Consider the following 14,782-nt stretch of genomic DNA (forward strand, 5'->3'; position numbering starts at 1 on the left):
GTACAGAGTGAGGCAGGAAACTTGAGAAGAAAATATAATGCCTGAGGAATTAAGAGAGAAATGTTCTGGTGTATTTTGTGTTTTTAACTAGATTCTTGATATTAGGGAAGCCAATAATTATTTGCCTCCATATTTTTCTCTAAAATGGAACAAAACTACTTGTTCTACTTATTCTATTTAGTTCTTGTGAGCTGTCTTTGTAAACTGAGACTTTTCTAAAGATACCAATAATATTTTCCTCCCAAATATACCATCTTTTTTACAGGCTGCTTTTAAACAAATTAAGTGTCTTATAACTTAACTCCCTTCCTTTCTTTAGTAAAAATTACAGGCAGACACATTTAATTTTGAACTTAAAATAAAACAGTTGTATTCTGAAGCTCATATGGTCAAATTTCTAATACATAATGAGTTTGGTGGCTATAAACATTGAGGGAACCATGGCCTTCTACAATGGACTAAGGTCATTCTTTCCAGTCACAGCCACATCCAAGTGGATTTCACCACTCTCTCCACACACTGATTGAAATACAGTGGTGCAGCGCTTGCAGCAACTTTAGAGACACCCACTGTCCTTGTTTCAAAGTTCAGCCAACTTCTCTGTTCCTTACCGAAGTCCACAAATAGGACGGTACTTAACTTGACTTTTGAAAGTACTTACACATAAATGTTACTCTCTTCCCTTTTACAGTCACCTTTCTTTCCTCTCTTCTCCCTTCCTCTCCCCTCCCTTCCTCTCCCTCCTCTCCACTTATCTCAAAATATCTTTTAAAAAAACGAAACAGCTGCTTCTTCTACAACTCTCTTAGAAGTTGCCCAGAAGGACACTACAGGATGAGATGACAGTATCTGACAATTCCAGTGTCCCTTTACAAATCAAAGTTTCTCCGAAATTTTATTTTAATCATGCACCATCATCTAGGATAATAACTTTTGTACATTTATAACCTGTTAGACAAGGTGGTATTGCATTTGCCTTCATTCAGTTCGAAACCATCTCTTTTCAACATGACCAGATGAGATTTGCTGGAAGTAAATACAAAGGCTATCAGAATATAGCAAGGCTTTAATTTGGGGAAGCTGAACCAGATGCTGGGCTAGAATAAGATGCATATTCAAGGGAAGGAAGGCAATTAAAAATTCAGCTTCCACAGCTGGCTAATTTGGCATGAGGCTATAACTTGCTCATACAACAGATCCAGGGATTCTTTCAAAAGAAAATCCGAGGGGTGCCTGGGTGGCTCAGTCAGTTAGGCATCTGCCTTCAGCTCAGGAAGGACCCTGGGATTAAGACCTCCATTGGGGGCTCCCTGTTTAGCACAGGGCCTGCTTCTCTCTCTCCCTCTGCTGCTCTCCTGGCTTGTGCTCTTTCTCCCTCTCTGTCAAATGAATAAGTAAAATCTTTGAAAGAAAAATTTAAAAAAAGAACATCTGAGAGCTTTCTTCATATTGTTCAAATGAACATATTGTTCAAAATGTCATACACAAAGACTCAACTGAGTCTCTCTGGTAGTTTTGTTTTATTCCTGACTTCCAATTTTACAAATGTGATCACGAGTCTTACTGGGTTTGGTATCATAGTTCTCATTTTGATATGTATAGGTAAAGTTTCCATGAGACTTATAAGATCTATAATTAAATAAGAGAATCTTCTTCCTCATTTCATTAATTTAGGATTGCAACAGCCTTATATTTTGTGGGATCCTCTAGCTCTTACTAATATAATCTATTAGTCATTTAGAGATTTTTTTCATTGTTTTTTCATTGTTGTTTTGTTATGTATAAGATTTTGGGATCAATTATATTTGCTAGGGGATCCCTGGGTAGCTCAGTGGTTTGGCGCCTGCCTTTGGCCCAGGGCGCGATCCTGGAGCCTCGGGGTGGAGTCCCACGTCCGGCTCCCGGCATGGAGCCTGCTTCTCCCTCTGCCTGCTTCTCCCTCTGCCTCTCTCTCTATGTCTATCATGAATAAATAAATAAATCTTTAAAAATATATATATTTGCTAAATATCCAATAACATATTTTCAAATATTCTATAAGTTTGCTGTAGGTTGGGCTTTTTTCCAAATAATTACTTTTTAAGTTTTCTAAAATCAAATAACTATAAAATGAATTTGGCATTTTTTCTTACTTTAAATAAGCCAAGAATATCAATTTTTTAAAAGAGGTAATGCATGGGATCCCTGGGTGGCGCAGCGGTTTGGCGCCTGCCTTTGGCCCAGGGCGCGATCCTGGAGACCCAGGATCGAATCCCACATCAGGCTCCCGGTGCATGGAGCCTGCTTCTCCCTCTGCCTGTGTCTCTGCCTCTCTCTCTCTCTCTCTCTGTGACTATCATAAATAAATAAAAAAAAAAAAAAAAAGAGGTAATGCATATGCAGAACAAATATATTCTTTATGAAGTACAGATGATAAAGAATGTAGGCTTTTCTTTGGCATAACAAAAGAGAAATATAGATAAATACATGTTGTAAAACCTAGAGATACTACTACAATAATAAAAAACATAAGTATTGCCAGTAACTCAATAACGGAGATAATATAGAACATCAAAATATACTACATCCATTAGAAGAATAAAGAAAAATGTAGGGCAGCCCAGGTGGCTCAGCGGTTTAGCATCACCTTCAGCCCAGGGCGTGATCCTGGAGACCCGGGATGGAGTCCCACGTCCGGCTCCCTGCATGGAGCCTGCTTCTCCCTCTGCCTGTGTCTCTGCCTCTCTCTCTCTCTCTCTCTCTCTGTGTGTGTGTGTCTCTCATGAATAAATAAAGTCTTTAAAAAAAAAAAGAAAAAGAAAAATGTAATGAAGAATAGATGGAACAGGCTGAAAACAAATAGAAAGATGGTAACTATACACCCAACCAGATTAATAATTACTTTAAATTGAAATGGTCAAAATCAGGGGTCAGCAAACTAGGGCCTATGTACTAAAATCAGTCTGCTACCTGTTTTTGTAAAAAAGTTTTATTGGAACACAGTGATCCTCATTTATTTATATATTGTCTATGTATTCTTTTGCACTGGAATGATAAAGTTGAGTAGATGTAAGGAGAGACTGTATGACCTGCAAAACTTAAAATATTTACTACCTGGCTCTTTATAAATAAGGTTTGCTGAAGGTGGCTCAGCACCTCAACCTGGGTGGCTCAGTTGGTTAAGCTTTTAGCTTAACTTTGGCTCAGGTCAGGATCTCAGGGTCCGGTACCCAGCCCTGAGTGTCTCAGGCTCCTGACTCATCAGGGAGTCTGCTTTTCCCTCTCCCTCTGCTCATGCTCTCTCTGTCTCTCTTGAATGAATGAGTGAATGAATGAATGAATGAATGAAAGTTTGCTGACCTCTGACCTAAACAATCTAACTGAACACAGACCAATACAAAGCAAGACCAACTATAACTGCCTACAAGAAATCTTTACACTTTTGATGTAAAGATGTAGATAAAAGTCAAAAGATGGAAAAAATATTATTATGTAAATTATTTTCCAAAGAACGCTGAGTGTCTATATTAACATCAAAGCATAGTTCATAACAAGGACTACTACCATGAATAAAGAGGAGAATTTATAACCAAAAAGGAATCAATTCATCAAGAAAACATAACATTCCTAAATGTGTATGCACTATGTAAGAGAGCTACAAAATACATAAGGAAAAAACTAACAGAACTAGAAGGGAAAAAATTCCACAACTTTGTTGGAAATTTCTATACTCCTCTTTTAGCATTGGGAGAACAAGTATACAGAAAATCATTAAGAATAGAGAAAACTTGAACAATGCTATTACCCAATATGATTTAATTTATGGACTATTCCATAAATGGAGTATAGATAGTATATTTCCAGAATAGACCATAATTTGATAAGACCATAAAATAAGTCTTATTAAATTTAAAAGAATTGATACTTTTTTCTGACAATGAAATTCAACTAGAAATCAGTAACAGAAAGAAATCTGAAAAATACCCACATATGTGGAAACTAAATAACACAATTTTAAATACTCTATATATCAAACAAGGAATCACAAGGGGAATTAGAAAATGTTTTGAACTTAATGAAAATGAAAAACAGCAAATCAAAATTTTAGGATGAAGTTAAAGCAATGCTTAGAAAGAAACTGATAGCTTTTAATGCTTATGGTAGAAAATAAGAAAGGTCTAATATTGATTGTCTGCTTTAAGAAACTAGAAAACAAAAAGCAAAATTAGATCAAAGTAAGTCAGGGCAAGAAACAAAGAGCAGAAATTAATGAAGTATAAAAAGGGGGAAATACAAAAATTTATGTAACCTACATCTGTTTTTTTGAAATTCTAACAAATCTAAAAAAAAGCTACTTGAACTAATAATAACAGGTACATTTAGTAAGGTCCCAGAGTAAAAGGTCAATATAAAAAAAAAAAAAACAACAACAACAGTATTTCTACAAACTGTATCAGGAAGGAACAAAGAAAATTGAAGTTTAAAACAATCCAGTTACAAAAGCATTCAAAAACATGAATTACTTAAGGATAAATTTTGCTAAATAACGTATAATGAAAACTACAAAAAAGTACTGAGAGACATAAAATGAAGAAATATACCATGCTCAGGGATGGGAAGATGAACTATTTTTAAATGTCAATTTTCCCCAAAATAGCCAATAGTTCATTGCAATCCCAATCAAATTCCAGCAGGCTGCTTTTGTAGAAGTTAATAAGTTGTTTCAAAAATCTTAATGGAAATGCAAAGCACTTAAAATAGCCAAAACAACTTTGGAAAAGAAAAATAAAGCTAGCTCATACTACCTGATCTCAAGTTCTCTCTCAGGAGTAATAAAGGTAGTGTGGTATTGGCCTAAGGATAAACTTACGTCAATAGAATAGAAACATACCCTATAGCTACAATCAATTGATTTTTGACAAAAGTGCCAAAGTAATTCATTGGGAAAATGACAGTCTTTTCAACAGTGCTTATAGCCTTTTTGGTGAAAAATATATCTTGAACCTTACTTTCCAATTTATACAAAACTTAACTCAAAATAGATTGTAGACCTGCCTGAACACAAAAGCTTTTAAAAATATAAAAATTTCTAGACCTATGTTGGCCAATACAGTAGCCATTAGATACATGTGGCTATTCGAATTTAAGTAAATTCAAATTAAATTGAAAATTCAATTCCTCAGTTGCACTAGGCATGTTTTCAATGCTCAGTTGCCATGTGTGGTTAGTGGCTACAGTTATGAAAAGTTTTCCATCATTGCAGAAATATCTATCAGACAGTGCTATTCTAGCTTGAAAACAAAGAAAAAAGTCTTCATGATCTCAGGATACACAAAGATTTCTTAGAGGAAGCACAAAAATTGGAAACTATAAAAGAAAAATTGTACATCATAAAATTTTAAAGTACTTTTTGAAGGATATGTTAAAATAAAAATGCAAGCCATACACTTGAAGAAAATATGTGCACTAGAGAACAAAGGATTCTATCCAGAAAATACAGTTGCTTACAAAGAATACACTTACAATTCAGTAATGCTATGCCTAACACTCAAGAAAAATGAAAGTGTATCTCCACATAGACTTGCAAATGGGTGTCCATTGCACTGTTAATTCACAGTTGTCTCACACCAGAAATAACTCAACTTTCCATAAACAGATGAATGAATAATTAAAATGAAATATAATCATATAAAGAAATACTATTCAGCAACAAAAAAAGTATAAACTATTGACAGACATAGAAAAGCACAGATGAATCTCAAAGACATGCTGAATGTAAGAAGCCAGAAACCAAGGATTATTTAATGTATGATTCTATTTATACAGATCTCTAGAAAAGAAAATTTTAATCTTATAGTGACAGAAAGCAGATCAAGGACTTCCTAGGACTGGAAGAGAAGTAAATTGTTGGGGGAAAAAACACAAGAAAACTTTTCAGGGATGATAGAAATGTTCTATATTTTAACTGTAGTGATAGTTTCATGAGCATATTCATTTGTCAAAATGTATCAAAATATACACTTAAAAATAGATGCATTATATGATATACAATTTACATTTCCATAGTGTTTTTTAAAAGCCTATTATATTTATTTAATATACATGTTAAAAATCAAATTTTAGATTATATTTTGGGCTTATCTAAGCAAAAAGGAACAAAAGGAGAAAAAAGAAAGGCAGAAGATAGAAAAATAAAATACAGATCAATTTTAGGCAATTTCAAAATTGTAAAAAGAGAAGATGGTAATGGTTACTTGATTTATTTACTTTCATTTGAACTATCTTTTATGTAATCAGCAAACAAAACCATTGCTATTATTTTTGCCCTCAGAATATTCTTTCCCCTGAGTAACATTATGTACAAATTTCATTTCATAGGCGTTTATACAGATTTTCATATAAATAACATTGGGAAAGAATGTTTCCTTGCCAATTTCCAATGTAAAAATTAGATAATTCTAGGCATAAAAAGTTATGTGGTTGAATATTTTTCTTTAATTTCCACCCCAACAGGCCATGATCTCTAATATTCAACAAGCTCTTCTAATTTCATCGGCAGTTAGCCCTGTGGAATGTAGAATTTGGCACCAAAAAAACACATTATTCCACTGGCAATTGGATAATGTGGTCATGTCCTTAGAAAGCACCAATATTAAATTAGTGCAACATTAGAAAAAAATGAAACTGTGAATTATGATTTTCCTTAGCAACATATGTATTTTTTTCCTATTGTCTCTTCTCCCACTTTCCCCCAAACTAATTTTCTATCTAGTGTTCAATAATTTCAAAGCATTAAATTAGACTCAATGCTTAAAATTCTTCAAAGCCTCATTTTCTTATTGCCATATAACAACAAGGGATTTGGGGATGTTAAAAAAGAAAACACAGTGCTTGTTTTTCACATACTTTAAATGGAATGTTTGAGTACATTTTTTGTTATGTAGATACAGTAAAATTCGTTCAAATAATAAAAGTCAGTTTTGCCAGAATCACAGAAGAAAGTAAGTATGTTCATTTACTTCCAAGGAGTTATTTAATGAGTGAATAGATGAAATAGGAGCAATAATTTACAACATATACCTAAATAGGTCCTGAAAATTCACAATTAGTTGCAATTCTCAGCAACAATGAGATCTGATTCCTCAGTATCTTAGGTCAGATGGATTTTTTCAGGGAAATAATGTCATCACATTTCAGGAAGCAGAGGAACTGTGTGCCACTGCCTTTCAGCACTGTCAGTACCAACTAGAGGGGCTGCAATCTGGATGGCAGCCTACCTGTTAAGTTACTGCAAAAAGAGCAGTTCTCTAGCTGAGCTAGAGTTAACGGTGTTACTACCAATGACGATGGAGGGAATTAAGCCAGCAAAGGTGAAAAAATGAATTCTGTTTTACACACTCACAGTTAAGTGATGGTAGGATATTCCAATGAAGGGGCTTCACTAATTCTACTAAATAGGAGATTAGAGAAAGAGTTAGGATCAAAGTCTGAGGTGAGATCTGGTAACTAATTGCATGGGCCAAATTTGTTAGTACATTTTACTGATTAGCCACACACGACAAGGTGGTGCCTAGCCTGAGAAAACCAGCCCCACTAGCCTGAGAAAATCATTAGTAACAGCTCTCCTCCATTGGGTGCCTACTATGTGTCAGGTACTTGTTCTATATTTTAAAATTAATTATCACATTTAAAAACAAACCTCTGAGATGTCATTGCCCTTCTCTTTTCAAAGATGAGAATGCTGGTGCTTATCATAACTAGATTCAAGGCCACACAGCCAGGAAATGACAGCTCTGTCCAAAACCTACACTGCTAAAAAACTTCCTGGTTCCCCTGTGTTCTTGTCATCATTGCAGAGGTTTAAAAGAATATGCCAATCACCAGAAAGTTGTTATGATAACCAGTAGTTATCAAGTACTCTGTCCCAGGTGTTCTTCTGAGAATTTTACTCAACTCACCAACATCCTAGGCTTATAGATACCACCATTACCCTCCCTTATATGATCTTTAAAAAAAAAAAAAAAAAAAAAAAAGATTTTATTTATTTATTTATTTATTTATTCATTCATTCATTCATTCATTCATTCATTCATGAGAGGCAGAAACATAGGCAGAGGGAGAAGTAGGTTCCCTGCGAGAGCCTGATGCAGGACTGCATCCCAAGACTCCATCCCAGGGCCATGACCTGAGCCAAAGGCAGTCAGTCACTCAACCACAGAGAGCCATCCAGGCATCCCTGTATGATCTTGATACTATCAAATATGGTTGAAAAAGAATTTTAAGTCTTGGCAAGAGGTGTACTTGAAAACATATTTTGAAATAATGCAGGAAACTTGCCTTTAACAAGCTCACAGACTCATTTCACAGGAGGAGAGTGATAAAGAAATAATGTAGGAAACTTGCCTTTAACAAGCTCACAGACTCCTTTCACAGGAGGAGAGTGAAAAAGAAAAATAGAAACAAGGCTAAAAACAAAAATGCCGTCATGAACAAATTGCACAGAAAATTAGTAGAACACTTGAGAGAGGTCCCAAAATTGATGTAGGAGAGTCACTCTGAAAGAAACCTGCAAACAACAATCCCAAGGACAGAACAAAAGCAGTGCAACATCTTCCAATTGAACTGGATAAATTGGAAGGCAGTGAAAAACTGTGCCAGACACAGTCATAGAACAATTAGATGGCCTATAGTCGCCAACGAAACACTGTATTGCCACATGGACTATATAGAGAACACATTTTAGTTGTACTTACACTGAAAACGAGCTTTGGAGCCTGGCAGATCTGGATTGAATCTTGGATTCATCACTATCTAGTCATATAAAGCTCAGCGTTTTCATTTATAAACTGAAAATCATATTACCTAGTCCTAAGGAAGCTATAAATACTAAAGGAGGGATTTTTTGAAGTCAATTAATCAATAGTAGCTGTTGTTATTAATGTCTCTCTTTTGGCGTTCTAATGTAACTGTTCTTGACAGAACCCAAGAACTCAACAGATCCATGTTTCTTCCCCCTTTGGCTTCCAAAACTCTAAAACCTGCCTGGGGCCATTAACATTTCATAGAGACAGACAACAGCATTCATCTTTTACTCTCTGGGTGTTATTAGAGACAGTGATCATTTCTTATGTGAGCTAATACCTCTAGAATTTTAACTAGTTTGCCTTAAAAATGAACAATGGAATTATGGTATGATGTGATATAAAACTAATCAGAGCCAACTGTCTTTTTCCCCTCTTTTTTCTTATATGGGTACAAGTTATTCCTATGAAGGCTTAAAAAGATCTACCCCACTTTCCATTTCTTGGTAAGGTGTGGAGTGTCTGTCAGTTAAATGAAAGCCAGTACAGCTGCTGATACTTAAATTTAGAGAAGCTAGAAAGGAAAAATTTTCTTAAATGTAGTTAAATATATTATTATCAAAGAGATCCGTGGGCAGATAGATAAAGAATCTGAGATCTAGTTTCTGAAATTTTAAAGAAGATAAATTCAGAAAATGTCTGCTTGCTTCTTAACATTCTTTCCTTTTATCCTCACAGACACCATCTTTAACCATAGACTTTTTCTTCCACTTCGTTTGCTTAAACAAAGTGCTAATTAGCATTAACATTTTGCATCTAAATATGGTAAGTTAACTCACAAGGTCTATGATCAAAGCAATCCTCCAACATTATACTCTGTTCTTTGCCCTTCTCTATTCACCCTTTTTTTTTTTTTTTTTTAACTAGGCCTTTTGTTTCCCTGGACCCATACAGAAGGGGGAATATTAACTATCTATCTTTCAATCTTTTCACTTAATGTGGCATAAAGGGGAATGAATACATGTGCACCCACTGCTTTGATGAAAACTTAGTCTCCATGGCAAGGCTATCTCAGCCTGAATCACTAACATTCTGCATCCTCACAGTTCCTTTCTGAATAATATTTGAAGTGTATATTTCCTGATTATGGTTGATCCTTGCCCAAGTAACCCAGGAGGATAAGCTCTTTCCATTGAGCTACTTCCTATCCTTTCCATATTGCTCTCAGTTGTATGAGGACCAATCCTTTTTTTTTCCAAAGTCCTAAGCGATCCTCAAAGGTTCAACTGTCCAATAAATCCTTTCTAGTACAAAACTTAATGAGTCTTGAGAAAAGAAAATACATCTCTGACAGCATTTTTGAATTACATCTAATACTCCTGATTTTCTTAGTTTCTATCACTTCTTCATTTGTAATTTAAAATGAGTTATTAAGTTCATTCATTAATCTCTGGATCTGGAAATATTTGTTTGGTTAAATCACCAGAGAAAGAAGTTCCCATTAGGAGCCTTATAGGGTAACCACTGTTAAATTAATCAAACAAAGAGACCATTAGATTGAGGTGGCTCTAATGCCTTCATAGCCTGCATAAGGAAACCAAAACCTAAAAGTGAAATGCCTTAAGATTAAGAAATTGAAACCAATCATAAATAGCCAATCACAAACAGCCAACTAACCTTTCCCAAATAAGGTACCTGTGTAAGCTATAGCCAATCAAATACTTTTCTTGCTTTGCTTCCACCTCTGTCTGTAAGTCTTCCCCCAGCTCCTATCCAGTGGAACAACTTCCAGTTGGGTTCTACTTGATTACAGTCTTTTTTTTTTTTTTTTTAAGATTTTATTCATTTATTCATGAGAGACACACAGAGACAGAAAGAGGCAGAGACACAGGCAGAGGGAGAAGCAAGCTCCATGCAAGAAGCCCAATGTGGGACTTGATCCCGGGACTCCAGGATCATGCCCTGGGCCGAAGACAGGTGCCAAACTGCTGAGCCACCCAGGGATCCCCTGATCACAATCTATTTTTATGCAAGTCTTATACTTTTTATAATGCCTCAGTTTACCTTTTAATATACCAAAACTGGCATGAATTAGGCACCATTTCCCTAGGTCCTCCCTTTTTAATAATTCTTAAGGAAATATAGAGATTTAAGATTTCTGTTACCGTTCAATTCATCATGAGGAGAAATAGGGAAAATCAGTTAAAATTAACAATAAAGTAAAACACATAATTTATGTAGTTTTTAATTCTCACAGGAGTGAGCAATATGCTGGAGCATGGCCTCATCTCTGGGGACAGGATTTAGGTTTGAATCCTTACTGTTCTCCTCAATTCTATGTAACTGTGAAAAATCTGCACCTGAGTTTAATATGTAAATGTATAAAATTCATAGTTCATACAGTTAATTCCAAGATTAGTAAAGGTATTATTCAAGTTTACAGAATTCAAGTTTGTTTCTGGAAAGTCCCTAAGAGAGGTCAAAGATGGAAAAATCAAAAACCAACACGGTTTCAAATTGATTTCCCTCTAAATCCAACCCACATGCTCAGATACTCCTTTTGGTCTCCCCAGCTCCCTTAACCTCACCACTTCAGCCCAAGGCAAGGAAAATCACAGCTAAATTAGATTTTGCTTTCCTCCAGGCAATCATTAACGATTGCTGGGATTTGGCTCTAAAAACTTCTCTTTCCCATTTCTGGTTTCAGGGCTTTTTCTTCTGCAAGGTGTTTTCCTCCTAGAATTCAGGCTGACTGCAGATGACCTGGGGAGACTGGAGTGCATCCTTTCATCTACTCAGCTAGGTTGATTTATGGAGCTTTTCCAGACAAGATGACACCCATTTCATAGACTTTCAGCTCCTCATCAAACAGTCTGCTTGACCTTAGCATCCACATGTTTTGCTTTGGGGTGGCAAATTAAATGCTCAGAGACTGAGTTCATCTTAGCCAGTGATTTATTTAGTACAAGTTCACTGCAGGAATTTCACAACCCAGGGCATATAGGGTAATATCTCTTCAAAAGCCAGTGAAGAAATAACCTACTTCAAACAAATGATAATCACGCAGTTGTTCCAGGCAAGGGGAGGTGAAAAAAATAGAGCCCACATTTAGTTGAGGTGTACTCTTATACGAGTTGTACTTGAGTGAGATGGCTTAGCCAACTGATAGTTTATGTCTGGCTGCCAGTCCAACAATTGCTAGAGCACATTGCTAAGGAAGGAGGACACCACTGTTGATGGGCAAAAGAAGTGCTGCATGGTTTTCTGCACCCCTGTTAAGAGAGTTGTGTTTACTGCAGCAATAGCTAATTGCCCCAAGGTCTTGGGAGAGCTATTTAGATCAGCAGTCACCTTGTCTGGACCAAATACTCTTAGATAGTCCTTACAAACACTCACCTTCTATAATCTACATGTCATTTTGCACCAGTGCATCTTCATGGGTTTCTATTGGTAAGCCACAGCAGGGTCCTTCAGCAACTGCACTCCTGAATGTTTATCAATGACAAAGATGAGATGAGACACTATGGAAAAGCTTACTTCATCAAAACTTTACTTCTAAAATCAATGTTTTTTGGTCTTCGTCATAAACGAGTGGACGTGAAATTATTTCAAACCAATATACACCATGTTATAAAAATAAAAAAGCTTACCCATCATCTACTTACACTTGTGCAGATGACCAATGCCACAGCATTTATATCATTAGATGTTCCTAAAGGGTCACAACATGAGTACAATCACCTTCTCTTAAATCCTGAGGCATCAGACAAAAGAAAAGATACATTTTACTGTTATCAGTGAAAGGCTGGTGTGAATAAGACCTTAAGCGTGGAGACTTGTCACAATCAGAGCCAACATCAGAGACAGGCTGGCATGTTTTGCCCCAGCAGAAGCCAGAAGTTAATACCTTTCCATTCACATCCCAGACCACAGTTCAGTTGATGACCCTGCCAACATTTTCAAGACAGGTCCCTAGAAGATGCAGCCCTGAGCCTTGCAAACATGCTTGTTCTATGTCAACTGCCAGGTGGAAGTCTAAAATGTTTGGTTCATACCCTAACTCATGCTATACCAGCGCAAGCCTTCTCCTTCCTGGTGTCACTAGGGTACATTCTGGAAGTTCTCCACAATTTCAGGAGAATAAATAGATGGCCTTTTATTTTCCCATTCCCTCTGCTTCTATCTTATCCTTTTATCTTCTCCTTTATCTTCAGTGCCCTGGCATTAGCATTTAATTAACTTCTCCACTTCTAATCCTGCCTGGTTTCATCTACTCCCACAGCAGCTAGAGTCATCTATTTGCAATGCAAATCTCTTCCAGCTAGTTCCTTCTTAAAATCCTGCAGGATTCTTTCACATCTTCTCCTTCCCTCCGCCTACCTTTTCCCACTCCCAGGATCTCCACCCTCATCTTTTGCCATCTCCTACCATCAGCTTCCTGAAACCTACAAATACAGAATTCTGCTTCAATTGAGCTGTATTCTCTGGCCCAAAGCCTTTGCACAGAGACTACCTCTGCATGGAAAGCAAACCAATTACACCAGAATCTCTTGGTAGAGCCCAAGCGAGGGAATTTCTTTTAAAGCTCCCTTGGTGGCAGCCCGCGTGGCTCAGCGATTTAGCGCCGCCTTCAGCCCAGGGAGCCATCCTGGAGACCCGGGATCTAGTCCCGCGACGGGCTCCCTGCATGGAGCCTGCTTCTCCCTCTGCCTGTGTCTCTGCCTCTCTCTCTCTCTCTCTCATGAATAAATAAAATCTTTTAAAAAAAATAAAGCTCCCTTGGTGATTGTAATGTACAGCCTAAGTTGAAAAAACACAGTAATTTAAACCCTTTGTTTCGGAGATAAGAAAACAAATTCAGGGAAATTATCAGCTTCATCCAGTATCACACCACAGGACTCTTTTGTCCTTTTTGTTATCGAAATAATTTATTTCAAAATTTCACTTTGAATTTCACTCTGTAAGAGCCATAGACACTTTTACATTTGATTTTTTTAATATGATTTCAGAATGGCAACTGAATTGAGGAGATGATGGAAAAGCACTGTCACTGTGTTTCAGTTCTCTGTTATGCATAATGATACTCCAGTCAGGGATTTCAAAAGGTCATTTTCATCTAGAATGTCAATCTGGGACTTTTAAAATCTATTATCCAAAGTTCCTCTGTGAAAACCGCCTTTTAGAAAGGCACAATCTAGAAATGATTTAGTTAGAAACAGCAATGCTCTTTATTTCAAATACGTTATTTGGAGCAAGATACAATTTTTCTACATACCTTTTAAGATAAAATTTTGTTAGGACAGTCTGGAGAAACATTCACAGTTCAATTTAACTAAATTGTGGGACTATTTTTGGTCTTTTCCCTTAAAATTATGGGCAGACATTTAATTGGAGTTTCCCTCTGTGCTCCCCATCATACCCCACACTCCTTGGGGACTACTCCCGTAGGCTCTTAATGCTTTACCCACAGAACCGCTAACCTCTTGTGCTGACATTTTAAACAATCCTCTGTGCCAGGATTATAGGATATCTGATTTACTCACTTGTAAACTCTAGATAGTGATAAGGGCAGCTTTCTGCCTGCCCTGGGCATAACAAAGCTAAAAAAAAACAAAAAAAAAAACAACAGCCAACTGGCCAGATCTGTAACTGAGGAATACCAGGTCTGAGCTTCAAGCCTCTCCGTTGACAACAGAGTTATCAATCTGAAGATATAATCAAAGCTCCTAGCCAGAGCACTTTAATTAGATGAATGAATCATACAAAGATAAAATAGCCAAGACATCAAAACATAAACAGCTTCATTAACTGTGGTTTAGGTGTCCAACTTACAAAGACGTTACAATTTTTTTTTCTTCTTTGGAATAACATTTTAAGGATATAAATCTGACCATGCTTGAAAACTGAGAAAATTTTTGCATTAAATATGAATAGTGATAGTTTATATGATTACTATAAGGAGAAAAAGATTATCATAGCTTGGTTCTATGTGAGTGGATATA

The 14,782-nt window shown here is 36.3% G+C and overlaps 1 long non-coding RNA gene across 3 annotated transcripts in view; it reads left to right on the top strand.

Moving 5' to 3' along the window:
- The window catches only part of LOC111098162, a 28,392-nt gene extending 16,376 nt beyond the window's left edge, over positions 1-12,016 (top strand). For 2 of the 3 annotated variants that reach the window (XR_005367418.1, XR_005367417.1), the window contains 3 exons: positions 9,519-9,605; positions 11,038-11,087; positions 11,488-12,016. This is a non-coding gene — a long non-coding RNA (uncharacterized LOC111098162). The remainder of the gene's footprint in view (positions 1-9,518; positions 9,606-11,037; positions 11,088-11,487) is intronic. The other variant, XR_005367419.1, reaches the window with a different exon arrangement.
- The last annotated feature ends 2,766 nt before the right edge of the window (positions 12,017-14,782 follow it).

This window comes from Canis lupus, chromosome 12, assembly GCF_011100685.1.
Source record: "Canis lupus familiaris isolate Mischka breed German Shepherd chromosome 12, alternate assembly UU_Cfam_GSD_1.0, whole genome shotgun sequence".
NCBI classification, from domain to species: domain Eukaryota; kingdom Metazoa; phylum Chordata; class Mammalia; order Carnivora; family Canidae; genus Canis; species Canis lupus.